We start from the raw sequence: 15,225 nt of genomic DNA, 5'->3' as shown, positions 1-15,225 counted from the left end.
TCTCAATTTTTGCACCAAATAGATATCTTTTTATCCATTTCTACGAACACTTTATATTGCATTTGTATTTTCTGGAAATCTTTTTAAAATGTGTCAAATGCATTCCTGCCTGTTGGACGTACTGTGCTGAATATAGGCTATTCTATCCCCAATAATCATTCATTATTATTATGATTGTAATGGGCAAAATGATGGCATGTTTTTCTTCCATAATCTTTGCTGAATCTGTAACAGCTCTTGTTGTTGTTGTTGTTGTTGTGTGAAAAGTTTCCCAACTATTTTCCAACATTTAGGAATGGTCAAAGGAACAATTTATTAGGAGGGTACATACATTAAAGGTCAATAGGAGCTGAATGACAATCTGAGGGACCCAATGGTTCAGAACAGAAGTTTAGGATGTTGAATCATTGTGAGACTTTCTTTCTCAAAATCATACCCTTGATATGTCAGGCTAAAAGTTATACTCTTTATCTGTGAAATTTGCATTGCATATATTCAATGCAATTATGTATACGTGTGTATAGATGCATATAACTCTGTGTGCTTGTATATTTGTATATATAGTTGTGTGTGATGATATATGTGTATATCTATGTATGCTGGGATCTACCATGGCATAATGGGAAGAATATTGTCATTTTTTCATCAAACAGACTCTGATGAAATCCTAATAATAGTCCAATTGTAACCATGTGTCCCTGGGCAAATCTCTTATTCTCCTTTAGTTATTGGTTACACTAACTTTCCTTATTGGTTAAATGGTAATAAAAATATTTACCTTTTAGCACCTAGGATAATTCTCAACATACAAATTTATAAAAAATATTTTTTCTTCCTTAATTTTTTTAAAGATTTATTTATTTATTTATTTTAAAGGCTGAGTTACAGAGAGGTAGAGGCAGAGAGAAAGAGAGAGAGAGAGAGAGAGGTCTTCAATCCACTGGTTAACTCCCCAGATGGCTGCAATGACTGGAGCTGCGTCGTTCCGAAGGCAGGAGCCAGGAGCTTCTTCCAGGTGCAGGGGCCCAAGCAGTTGGGCGATGCTTTTCCAGGCCATAGCAGAGAGCTGGATTGGAAGTGGAGCAGCCGGGACTAGAACCAGAACCCATATGGGATGCTGGGTCTGCAGGCCAGGGCTTTAACCCACTGTGCCACCATGCCAGCCCCCTTAATTTTTAAAAAGATGTATTTTCTTTATTTGACAGGTGGTGTGAGAGAGAAAGAGAGAGAGGGAGAGGGAGAGGGAGAGGGAGAGAGAGGGGAAATGTTCCATCCATTGGTTCACTCCTTAAATGGCCACAATGGCTGAGACGGGCTGGGCCGGGCCAAAGCCAGGATCCTGGCTCTCCATCCAAGTCTACCTCATAGTTGTCAGGGGACAAAGTACTTGGTCCATCTTCCACTGCTTTCTCAGACGCATTAGCAGGGGGCTGGATCAGCATCACAGTTGGTGACACAACCAGCTGCACTACAACACAAGTCCCCTTTTCCATGGTTTATAAAAGTACACAATTTTTTCGCTCTGTATCTTTTGTCAAATTCATGGATGTGAAAAATATTAAATTTGTTTGTTATTGTAATTAAGTGACTAGAAATGATTTCCTTAATTTAAATTATTTTCTCTCAGTGTATTGGTCTGGAATGATTAAAGAATTGCAAATATAAGACTTATGCAACCTGTTTGTCTCTCATAATTGAGAATGGTTTCACTTGCCATTGAGCCTAGAAAAGCTTTAGAATCCTTCTGAACACAATGCCAGCTTTCACAACCAATCCACCATAATTGGAATACAAGATGAAATCTGAATCCCTGAATCCCTGGAGTGATGATTTCCAAAATTATGGGAATTTTTCTTCATATGAAAGCAGGTAGACTGAGAACAAGGTAGAAGAATTCCCTGTACCGTGTTGGTGGGTAATGATGAAAGAAATTCCAGGTCTTATTTAGAACAAAAATATTCTATACCAGAAGGAGCACAGTGAAGGCCTGAGTAACATTCCCTACTGCTCCAGCCAGCATCCTTGGCCATGATCCCAAGAAAATATGCTTAGTCATCCCTGCCACCTGTGCCAAGTCCATCAGCTGTTCTCATAAGCCTTTGATCTGAAAGGCAGTCTCCAAATTATTTATCTGGAAATTTATGTATCTTTTGCCTGGTCTGTCACTTCAGAATCATAGTGTTCCTCTTTTCATGCAAAATGGTGGTTATATGTTTATATATATAATTCATGCCACATTTGGAAGGTTGTCTCACCCGCAAGGAGCTCAGAGGCAGGTAGGAATACACACGTGCTATCACACCAGTGCTGCGCGCTGTGGTAGGTTCCATGACAGAACACTTCCATTCAATCATTGATTCTTCTCTATGCTCATCCTCTTCAAAAACCAATAGATGGGCCGGCGCCGCGGCTCACTAGGCTAATCCTCCGCCTAGCGGCGCCGGCACACCGGGTTCTAGTCCCGGTCGGGGCGCCGGATTCTGTCCCGGTTGCCCCTCTTCCAGGCCAGCTCTCTGCTGTGGCCAGGGAATGCAGTGGAGGATGGCCCAAGTCCTTGGGCCCTGCACCCCATGGGAGACCAGGAAAAGCACCTGGCTCCTGGCTCCTGCTATCGGATCAGCGCGGTGCGCCGGCCGCAGCGCGCCGGCCGCGGCGGCCATTGGAGGGTGAACCAACGGCAAAGGAAGACCTTTCTCTCTGTCTCTCTCTCTCTCACTGTCCACTCTGCCTGTCAAAAAATAAAAATAAAAAAAAAAAAATTAAAAAAAAAAAAAAAAAAAAAAAAAACCAATAGATGTATGAGTGTCCTGAGTTCCTAAACAGAGAGATCTTAGAAGTGTAAACATGGGTGTCACCAAGTAGTAAGTGGTGCTAGTTGAAAACAGCATCTTCATCAGCATCTTGGCCCTTCGAAAAGTCAGTCTGTGCCAGAGGCTAACCAGGCTCGAGGACTTGCAACATGCATTTGCACAAATGAGTTCTGTAGCTCATTCTTTTGGAATAATCTTCAAATTAATTCAGCAAGCCTATTATTTCCAGGGAGTGAGCTAAGCACTGGGAGACAAAGAAAAGCAAGATCTATGACTGCCTGAGAGGCTCAGCGTCCAGGGAGGTCACCAACATGCGAATACAAAATTAGCATAAAATGAAGGTAACAGGATGCTTTGACCGTTGAGTTGATATGGGATGGATGAGCAAATACTCAGATGAAAAGATGGGATGTGGGCATTAAGGGGAAAGAATCTCAGTAGAAAGAAACAGGAAGCATTGGAGCCATTTATGTAGCAACAGGGAAATGAATAATCTGCTGTGTTAGAGCTTGTGGGGTGAGAATGAGGGAGATGATAGTGAGATGGGAAAATGAGTCAGAATGGGAGTGGAGCTCAAGTTCAAGTTATGAGGATTCGTGAGGCTCATGGCAGAGTTTAAATTTAGCCATAGATAAAGAATAGACTCGACGTATAACTAGAGGATGACACCATACTAATCTGTTCAGAAAATGCAAACAGGAGAATGACATAACACCAATGGCCAGCACTCCAGTATCACTTCTGATAATCTTGATGCAATCCAACAAGTTGGTGCTTCTAATATTATCCCATTTTACAGGTCACAAAACTGATGCTCATGAAATGTAAATTGTTTTATTATAGAACTAGTGGAATGTCAGAACCAGAGCATGAAAAGATTTTTTATGAGCTGTAAACCTATGGAACGGAAGAAGAAAAGACTAGAAATATGTCATTTTAAGGAAAACTTACACTTTTCAGGCAGGAGATGAAGACCGTTGTATCAGGCCAGTGCTGATGGGGTGGGGTGGGGGAGGGGCTGAGATCAGTGCTCCGAGGTGTTTCATGTCAAGGACAAATAGTCCTTCTCTGCCTTTGCAGAAGGCACTAAGGAATCACATTGCCTTTGTTTCAAGTTTGCTCTTTTTTTTTTTTCCTTTCAGAATTGTATTACCAACTTGATCACTTGTTTGGCATTGTAGTGACTAAAGAAAGTTTAAACAAAAATATTGGAGTTCTGTTGTAAAGCAGAGCTTCAAAATTTTTGGAGCGAGTACCATGTCATGGGATGATGTGTGGCCTGACATAATTTTCCTAAACATTTTCTCATTCAACAGTCACAGAATGAGAATCTACTTTATTTAGCATCCTGAACAAAGGAATATGGGAATACAGTGATGGCGTTTGGCAAGGGCCAAAGGAAGAATTTTGAGCCTCAAAATACAACCTTTCTATATTTCAAAATACTTATAAAGAGTTCATATTGGAGCATGTAGGTATGATTGTTAAAATATTTTTAAATCATCCCATTATATATTTTATGCACACTTTATATTCCAGGCAATGTTAATACTAGGAGAAAGGTCCCCATGATGTATTTTACACATTTATCAAAGAACAGATTGTAGCAAAAGACTCTGCTTTGGTGACAATAGCTTTGATTAACACCTATCAAAATAGAATCATCATTTGCTCACTTAAGCATTTGTTAAATAACCCAATCTGCTGCTGAATTAGAAGCCAGATACCTGTATCTCCACATGCCGCACGTACTGACACAGCAGTTGCCACCTTCCTCTTGTGCCCCCAGCCACAAACGGTCCTTGCCTCCTGGAGGTCCCAGGCCTATTCCAGCTCAGTTTGGTAGTATTCTGTAGATTTAGGTGTTTTCTTGAGAAAGGCTCATGGTATGTCAGCTGTACTCTTCCGTGAACCTCACCTGTGCAAGGTCAAGTAATGGTACCCATTAGGGATGATTCCATACTCTGGTAAGTTTTGTCATCCTAAGCTAACTGCTCTATCCTCTACAGAGAAAGAAACAATTTTTTTCAAGATTTATTTATTTATTTGAAAGAGTTACACAGAGAGAGAAGGAGAGGCAGAAAGAGAGAGAGAGAGAGAGCGGTCTTCCATCCGCTGGTTCACTCCTCAATTGGTCGCAATGACCAGAGCTGAGCCGATTCCAAGCCAGGAGCAAAGAGCTTCTTCTGGGTCTTCCATGTGGATGCACGGGCCCAAGCACTTGGGCCATCTTCTACTGCTTTCCCAGGCCATAGCAGAGAGCTGGATAGGAAGTGGAGCAGCCAGGACTTGAACCAGTGCTCATATGGGATGCCGGCACTGCAGGCAGCGGCTTTACCCACTGTGCTACAGCACTGGCCCCAAGAGAGAGAGACTGTTGTATCATGTTGATGGAAAGGACTAACCTCAGAGAATCCCATGACCAGTGGTACTCAAACTCCGAGAAGCTCCAGGATTAGGACTGACTACTAATGTTCCTTTTTCGGGGATCTGTGATTGTTGGGAATCTGCTTTCTTGTATTTTGCTAATGTCTACTCTCCAATTTTCCTCCTGGGTTGACTTTCTGAAGCCACACAGAGTAAGCTCACCATGACTAAATGACAGCCCTCCTGTTTCTGTATACAGTCTCCTTCCTCCTCAGTTAAGCAACTGGATTTCCCAGCGTTCTTCCAGGGACGCTGTTCCCTTACCCCTCATTTTCCTGAACACTTTCCTCTTCACTTCTGATTCTTCTGTGTTCCTCTGTGCAATATACCAAGAATGGCATTGAACACTGTATCCTAAGGGAAATCTGGCCAGAAAAATTATGTGACAAGGTTAAAAACCTCACCTTTCTTTGCTTTATTATTTATTTATTTATATAAAGAGAACAGATTCCATGTATTTCAGACTTATGGTTTTCTTTTCTTTTCTTCTCTTTTTTTTTTTGACAGGCAGAGTGGACAGTGAGAGAGAGAGACAGAGAGAAAGGTCTTCCTTTGCCATTGGTTCACCCTCCAATGGCCGCTGCGGCCAGCGCACCACGCTGATCTGAAGCCAGGAGCCAGGTACCTATCCTGGTCTCCCATGGGGTACAGGGCCCAAGTACTTGGGCCATCCTCCACTGCACTCCCTGGCCACAGCAGAGAGCTGGCCTGGAAGGGGGGCAACCGGGACAGAATCCGGCGCCCCGACCGGGACTAGAACTCGGTGTGCCAGTGCCGCAGGCAGAGGATTAGCCTAGTGAGCCGGGGCGCCGGCCAGACTTATGGTTTTAAGACCATAATGATTGATACTTCCCACCCTCCGTCCTCCTCACACGGAACATACTTTGTTTTTATCTGGCAGCCACAATGATCATTTCTAATGGAGAACCTTCTTGCCTTCAGACCTCTGTCTTCTCTGTTCCTTCTACAAGGAGAGCTCTAGCCTCGAGTATTCCCGCGACTCTCTCCTCACTTCATTCTGACCAGTATCATCTCCGTAGACACCCTTCCAAGGCCCCACCCTTGTTCCCTCTTTCTCTTCTTGTGTGACTTTTTGATTTACTTTTTGGAACTGTCGTCATCTACTCTATCACTATTTTACAGATGTGCTGTTTTCTTTATGAAGCCTGTGCTTCATGGGCAACAGACTATTGTATTCCCTGATGCGTCCTGTGGCACCTGGCTTCTCAAAGATGATCCATCAGTGATTGTGAACTAAATGAAAATTCAGCATGCCATCAACACAATGTTTCATGAAATGCTTTCAGGTATGCCCAATTATTTTTTCTAATTAAATAATAATTTATATTTATTGTCAAATTCTTAATACAGGTAACCAACAAAACCAACAAAACCAAAGAACTCAAAATCTCTTGCATCTATGTAGTATTTACCATTTCCATTAATTATTTTTTTTTACTAAAATAAGACAGTTTTATGCATAAGACAATTTTATATGCATTTATTCTGAATAGTTTTTCTCTTTTTAATATTTTAATTTAATTATTTGAAAGAGTTACACACAGAGAGAAGGAGAGGCAGAGAGGCAGAGAGGCAGAGAGAGAGGTCTTCCATTCGCTGGTTCACTTCCCACTTGGTCACAATGACCAGAGCTGTGCCAACTCCAAGCCAGAAGCCAGGACCTTCTTCTGGGTCTCCCATGTGGGTGCAGGGGCCCAAGCACTTGGGCCATCTTTTACGGTTTTCCCAGGCCATAGCAGAGAGCTGGGTAGGAAGTGGAGCAGCTGGGACTTGAACTGTTGCCCATATAGGATGCTGGCCCTGCAGGTGGCGGCTTTACCCACTACGCCACAGTGCGAGCCCCTCTGAATAGTTTTTGTTGTACATTTCCCCTATCAGCAAATACTCTTACTAAACAATACCATATAATATTTTGTTATGTGAATATATGTTAATTTAACACAATATACTTAACCATAGTGAGCAGTTATTCGAAAGATAGATATTCAATTCAGTGTGGACTTAATAGTACTGTAATAGTATTATAGCTCAGTTTATGTGATATCCATAATTATTTCCTTGACATGAGAATTTGTTGTATCAAGGAATATAAATTATACAATATAGGTAATAGATATTATAAATACATACATTTTAAACACTGGGGCATATTTGATTTTTGAGAGTGTGGGTGTGGATATTCAGATATTATGGATTAAAGTGTGAGTGGTCATAATAATATCAGAAAATGATAGAATTATCCCTACCTGTAAGTAGAGGCAGCAGTACGTTTTCTTTCTTTCTTTTGTCTGTCAAATTTCCAACTTACTTCCCTTGATCTAGAAGAAGAATCCAATGCTAATTTTTCCGTTTGTGTGTGTATGTGTGTGTAGGAGGAGGATTTGTTTTTCTTTAAGTTTTGTTCCTTCTGTGCCACTGAACTTTTGTTTGTTTAAATACTAGTCTGTTCCCAATATAAAAGCCACAGCTCTTCACGTTGTATATTTGACAAGTGAATCTTCTGCACTTTTATTTACAGTGAATAGATTATGTGGTTTTGAATAGAATATACAATATACAAAATACTGTTGCAAATCACCAGGCATCTTCTTAAAGATTTCTTTCTTGTCTAATGAAGACTGATGGGGAAAAGTGAAATGATTTATAGTAAAGAGCAATAAAAAGATAGGAGAGTTTGTAAGGAAATTAAACTCAAATATAAAAGAAGGCTAAAAAGCAAAATCAAGACGTATCCCAGAGAGAAGGAGTCCTAGATGCGGTTCAATATGCAAGTATCCACACTGACTTTCCCAACTCATGCCTCTGGCTGCTGAATGACTTCAGTAAGGCAAACACTGATCCATATCTTCACTGGGAGAGATTAAGAAGACACCCAAATTAACAATCAAAGTTTTGCTAAGAAAGAACTCAATAGCACAAATTTCAAGTGTTGGGATATTCTGTCGATGAAGGTTTTATTACTCATATATTTCTTTAAGAAATTAAATAGGTTCATTGTAACCATGCTATGATTGTATAATCACCTCTTCGAGGCAATACCTTTCTATTAGTAGACAAAACAGCACCAGAGAGACTTAAAACAGTTATTTATTATTTCTCTGAGACTAGAGGTCTGGATCAGGTCCAGCTGATACTGGTTAGGTTTACTCTGGTGTCTGCAGGCAGTGCACAGACTGATCAAGAGCTGACTGTTCTAGAAAGGCCAATTCTGGAATGATTCAGTTCTGCTCCATGTGGTCTCTCATCCTCCAACAGAATCACTCTCAAAGAGGAGTTAGAAGTGCAAGAGCAGAGCAGAAGCACACAAAAATGTTTCCAAGACTGTGTTCATCGTTTGTTAATGTCCCATTGTCTAAAGCAAATCACATGGCCGGTCACCATGGAAGTCAACAAGCAACACAGCATGGATACTAAAAAATGTGAAAATTGGGGCCATTAATGGCTCACAGCCATTTATGTGAAAGTGTAGTGCAGTGTCTCTGGCTGATAGGAGGCCCCACTGGTTATTAACTGCCCCTGAGTTATTTAGGCCAATGAACCTTGGTGGTTCAGGCATAGTCACACTTGGAAGCAGAACAATTGTTTAAAGTGTCATGCAAATTTATGACTCTATGACAAGATGACTGGAAATTATTTTTTCTTTCTGCAGGAGATTGACAAGATTGATATATATCTGTGTAGTAGGAATTTATTGCGGCTCAATGTTAGCATCTCATTATGGGCTTATACTGATAGTAGAGATTTTTACTGCTTTCATTTGACCTTAAGTGCTAGTTTCTTATATGATGGATATGTGATTTCTGTGCTTATATGATTATATTAGAAGATAAGAAGGAAAGATATAGCTGATTAAAAATACCATTAAGTCTATGTTCTTCAACTCTGCTTAAATTGTTACTTGCAGATCTTGACAGTGGGCAGCACCTGCTAAGGGTATATCCAGTCTAAATAAATGTTTGATTCCACAGTGGGTGAAAGAAAACCAAATGAAGATCTATAAATAAAGCGTCTGTAAAGCAGTGTGTTTGACAAAACCAAGAGACGGTTGTTAACTAAACATGTTTAAATATCCTAACATTGATTCAAAAACAAGTCAGTAATATTCTTGGAGAGGTGTGGATGTGTGTGTGTGTGTGTGTGTGTGTATGGAGTAAAAAAGATATTACCTTCCTCCCTGCCGCATTTTGTTAAGAGATGGAAGATTCCAGCTACATCCCACATTTGTTATCAATCTGGAATGTGTGAAACAGGAGCGATGTTGAATGAGGGAAAATAAGAGGATAATCCACCAGGTCCACTGGGATGTTAAAGGATTGTTTTGAACTTGCCTATTTTAGCAGCAGTCGTGGCTGTTTATACAAAAAGCCTCTGCTCCTTCTCCCCGCTTTGAAATTATCACAATAATGAAAATATGCCTATTCCGTTTTTATTACTCTTGCAAAAATCCTTTGTGGGAGCCAGATCTGTACTGTTACTTCCTTTTTCCAGATGAGGAAATGGCAGGTGAAATGTGATTAAGTGTCTTACTCAAGAACCCCAGTCTGTGCTGGACTCCTTCCTGCTTGCTGCTGTCTCTATAGGGGATCCTCTGCAGACAAACTGTTGGTTTCCCTCGTCTCCTTAATAGAGACTCCTTAATAGAGATTCAGGAGGAGAATCAAACAAGACATCATTGTTTGAAAATATTGAGATGAGAAAAACCAAATGAAGGTGAGAAACTTTATGAGAATTGATGATAGATAGCCTGAGAGGCAGATGCATTTCTTCGAGCATTTCATTTGATCTGCATCGTATTTTGAAACACAATTTAATTAGGCAGATGTTTACAACACAAGCAGGTTAGTACCCAGGACTTAATGCTCAATGCCTTTATGTATTTTTGTTTCTTCTTTGGCTTCTCAAATATTTGATACTGCAATTCTGCATGTGAATTTTAATTTATGCATCAACTGTACATTTTAGAGACTAGAACAAGAATAAATGGAATGGAAACTGAGGTCTCTCCATGTCCTGGGTGTGTATGGTGAAGCTGGACTCTCATCATTGAGCTGGCACAAAGTAGCTTCTATGCCAGAGTGAGGTCAGCCTGGTGTTTGGCCCTGGAGGGATCAGAGCTGTGGCAACACAATGTAATTCCTAAAATCTGGCACAGAGAGGAGAAATCATCCTAATTATGTCACAGAAATTGGGGACTTCCTTGTAGATCATAAAAAGCCTACTAAATGTTCAATAACAGTTGTACGTGAATTTGGTCACATTTACATATCAGCTTTGGACACCTGAAGTACTTTTCACCAAATCCTGGGAAACACTGGGAAAAAAATGTATCTCACTTGGCAGAGGGAAGAAATAATCTTTCTGTTGTTAACCATCTATTTCAGACTCGGCTTCAGCTTACCATAGAGCAGTTTCTGTTGACCAAAAAAAAAAAAAAGCCAGCGCCGTGGCACATTAGGCTAATCTTCCGCCTTGCGGCGCCGGCACACCGGTTTCTAGTCCCGGTCCGGGCACCGGATTCTGTCCCGGTTGCCCTTCTTCCAGGCCAGCTCTCTGCTGTGGCCAGGGAGTGCAGTGGAGGATGGCCCAAGTGCTTGGGCCCTGCACCCCATGGAAGACCAGGATAAGCACCTGGCTCCTGCCATCGGATCAGTGTGGTGCACTGGCCGCAGCATGCTGGCCACAGCGGCCATTGGAGGGTAAACCAACGGCAAAGGAAGACCTTTCTTTCTCTCTCTCTCTCTCTCACTGTCCACTTTGCCTGACAAAAAATAAAAAAAAAAAAAGAAAAAAAGAAAGAAAAGAAACCAGTTATTGGATTCACATGATCAACTTCATTTTTCTTGACCTATAACACATTGCAGTGGATATCATCCTCTTCTACTTTACAGGTGTCTTGTACCCATCTTTATCACTTTATTCACCATACGGATCTTCAAATATTTGACTAATACTACACAGTACTAAAATGCAATCTTTCCACAAATTTAGTTTCCCAAGCAGATCTAAGAAATTAGAAAATTGATATGAAAGACCATAGAATAGAAAATATTCTATTCTCAATAATAGTAAGTGCCAACCCTTTTTAAATTAAAAGAAAGTGAAAAGCAGAGTGACACAGTGGGGAAAGGAGAGAGTATGTGTCAGTTTGCTGAATTACTCTCCAAAACCCAGCAGGGTTCGGGCTAGGCTGAAGCCAAGGGCAGGAACTCTATCTGCGTCCCCCATGTGGTGTCAGGGATCTAAGTACTTGAGCCATTGTCTGCTCCATCTCAGGTGCATTATCAGGGATATGGATCAAAAGAAGAGTAGTGGGGCTGACGCCATGGTGTAGTGGGTAATGTTGCCGCCTGCAGTGTCAGTGTCCCATATGGGCACTAGTTTGAGTCCCAGCTGCTCCATATCCAATCCAGCCCTCTGCTATAGCTTGGGAAATGAGTAGAAGATGGCCCAAGCCACTGGGCCCCTGCACCTGCCTGGGAGACCAGGAAGAAGCTTCTACCTGGCTTCAGATTAGCACAGCTCTGGCTGTTGAGACTATTTGGGGAGTGAACCAGCAGATGAAAGATCTCTCTCTCTGTCTCGCCTCTCTGTAACTCTGCCTTTCCAATAAATGAATAAATCTTTTCTTAAAAAAAAAAGAAAAAAAAGGAATAGCCAGAATTCAAACTAGCACTCTGATAGGGGATCAAGATGTCTCAAGTAGCAACTTAACCTGCTTTCACCAAAACACTCACCCTATGAACCAAGCCTTAATCAGTGCTTGCACAGTACCTAGTATCATGGGAAGTGCCATATATGCACGTATCAACTTGCTTCATACTAAAAGTGACTCTATCCCCATATTACTCTTACTTTCCCAGTTGCCACGAAACAGGCACAGTGCAATGAAGTGTGGTGCATCAACCTGAGGTTGCACAAGAATAGGATTTAAATCTGAAGTGTCTGTCTATTGAGCTACTGTCATTGACCATATGTTATTCTTTCTAAGGAGGTGGACTGGACAAATTGCCCATCCATTTCTAGTCCTCAGTATCTTGGTTCAGCCAAATCTCTCTCCCCAGTTATCTTTCCCCAGCTTGTCTAGTTGCCAACATTAGGTTTAATTATCACCTCCTCTGTGTAGCCTTATATTATTGCTCCTAGCCCTGAGTTGAAATAAGACTCTATTTTCTTGACACTCCTGTTATAACCCATATTGATTGGTAATTTTGTCTCTGTGGACTCATTTCTCTTCTATTAAGAATAATTAGCTCGTCGAGGAAGAAAAATGCTTGGCATTTTTTACATTTGTATATCTGATATCTAGGAGAACTTAATCATATAACAAGGGCTATGGGATACACAGTAATACTTATATGGATGTGTAAAGATGAAATGCCTTTTGGTAAATAAGAACAGGTTTTACATGTCCTTTAACTATTTGTTTGGTACCAATCTCTTGCTGAAAATGAAGAATTTTTTTATTGGATATTCATTAAACCCTTTGATGATTGAAAGCACATGGTTCTCTGTTTATTTTAATGCTCAGTAGAAATGAGAGAATAGATAACCTTGACTTAGATGAATTTAGGCAGCTCCTTTGATCCTGAGTCTGTTGTTCTGAATCTTAATTAACTATACCACTCAGTAATTCAGCAGTGGCCTGTGGATTATTAAATAGTAAAATAAAAGGCTTGGTACTATTCTTTTCTTGAATCTCTTAATGTCTATATTTCATATATTTCATTAGATGTCATTAGTTTATAGTAATTGCTAAATTGAAATAATGACATTATGTGAAAATTATATGAGTCACCTTCCATTGATGTTTCTTTGAACACTTAATGGTATTAGAGTTCCTCTCTTTTTATTTGAGGAGCAAGGAGATGGGGGGGGTGGCGAGAGAGAGAGAGAGAGCCAGAGTGAGAGAGAGAGAGAGAGAGAGAGAGAGAGAGAGTGAGAGATCTCATATCCCCTGGTTTACTTCCCAAATGCTTACAACAGTTGGCAGTAGGTCAGGCTGAAGCCAAAAAGCCAGGGCTCTATGCAGGTCTCCCATGTGAGTGGTGAGGAACCAATTATGTGAGCCATCATCTGCTGCCTCCTAGGGGTAAAGCAGCAAGAAACTGGAATTGGACATTGGAGCCAGGACACAAAACCAGGTACTCTTGATGTAGCATGCAGGTACCAGGCTACATGCCCTCCCCAGGCTTCTTTTTAATATTCTCTCTGTAGCAGAATATTCACGATTTCCTCCGCTACATCTCTGAGTATTTATGATCAAGCAAATCAGTTAATAAAAGGGAAACACGCACTTTTTTGTGTACATCACCTCAATATCTTGGCAATCTTACTATTTGGTGAGTGACTTGGAGAAAGAAGTCACACTATTTAGTGGTGGGTGGGGCACATGCTAAACAAAATGATGAGCATGTTCTCCAATATGAGGCCCATGTTTGCAGTGCTCTTACCCGGGCTCCATCATTGCCATGAATGAGAGGTTTGTCTCTTTTGATCATAGCCGTATTTTAGCTCAAACATGTTGAATTGTTTTACCTTGATAGTGAGTTTAACAAGGTATAATTATAAGGATGCATCAATCAAGGTTAATTGTAGTTGGAATTTGCTTAATAATTCATCCCCTGCCATTCTAGCTTATGATTTAGTAAATGAATTATTTTTTTTGGATAGGAAAGTCAGTGCTATATTTGATTTACTACAGTAGGTGAAGTTTGAGTTGAGACCTTAATTTGAGGAGGATTTACATAAAGGAGAGATGCCTTCTAAGTGTCACATACTGCATTTAAGGAATTAATCATGACAGTAGGAGTTTTTTTTTTTTTTTTTTTTTTTTTTTTTTTTTTTTTTATGTTCAAAGAACAGGAAGCTTCATTGGACTCAGTGGCCAATGACTTGGCTTTCATCCAAATCTTGATTTTTGAACCTTGTTTTCGAACTTCATACAACTAGAACTTCCAAAAATCTTTTAAGTATGTGTTTCTCCATGGGCTACCACTATACTAAGAAGCCAGCATGCTTTGTAGTATGCACATTGACCTTGGTCTAATGATCTGTTTCCTTATTTATAGACCCTACTGGGAGATTTTTCAGACCGAGATTATGTCCTACCAACATTGCATTTTTTGCACTGCTAACACACCTTTGGTCATAGTAGCCATTGGAATGCAGCTGCTCAATTAATTTATTAATGGTAATAATCATGCCACATTAATGATAATAAAGCATACTTTACTGACATCCTTTTCCATAAAATACAATAATTCTAACTCATTTCAAATTCAAAGGAAGTTTTTCTTTTTTCCTGAAAGTCCTTGGAGGCGTCACAGACAAGCTCCTAATCATGTTATATTTCTTCTCTGGCAACAGAATAACTCAAACTGGTATCCAAATCAAGGGCATGTGTTTCAGTTCTGCCAAAGTCACACATTTTCCAAGAACCAGTCCAAGGCTGTGTTCTTGAGGACAGTCACAGTGTTGAAACATGAATGCCTCATGCATACAAGGCGAGAGCACTGCTTTCGTCCACTTTTCTATCATCAAGGCATTAAGAGAAAAAACATCTCGTATCTTTGGATGTCTTGTAAAGTTATCCCCAAAGAACAAACTTTTAAAATTATGTATTTATTTACTTTGAAAAGCAGAAAGACATATATACACACACATACAGAAGGAGAGAGATTAAGAGTCAGGCAGAGGCAAAAAAAGAAAGAAACAGAAAAGATTTTTCATCTGTGATTTAACTTCCAAAATATCTAGAACAGTCAGGGCTATGTTAGGTCAAAGTCAAGAGCTAACTGGGAGCTTAGCTGGACTATCCCACATGAGTTATTAGAAATTGTGAGCAGAGCCAGCACTGGATCCCAGGTACTCTGGTTTGAGATGTGGGCATCCCAAGGTATTTCTTAACCACTATACCAGATAACTACCCCCAGTCAAATAAAGAACTTTTTATGACATCCATCTTGGA

Source organism: Oryctolagus cuniculus, chromosome 2 (genome assembly GCF_964237555.1).
Source record: "Oryctolagus cuniculus chromosome 2, mOryCun1.1, whole genome shotgun sequence".
NCBI lineage: Eukaryota > Metazoa > Chordata > Mammalia > Lagomorpha > Leporidae > Oryctolagus > Oryctolagus cuniculus.
Note: the sequence above shows the minus strand (reverse complement) of the source record.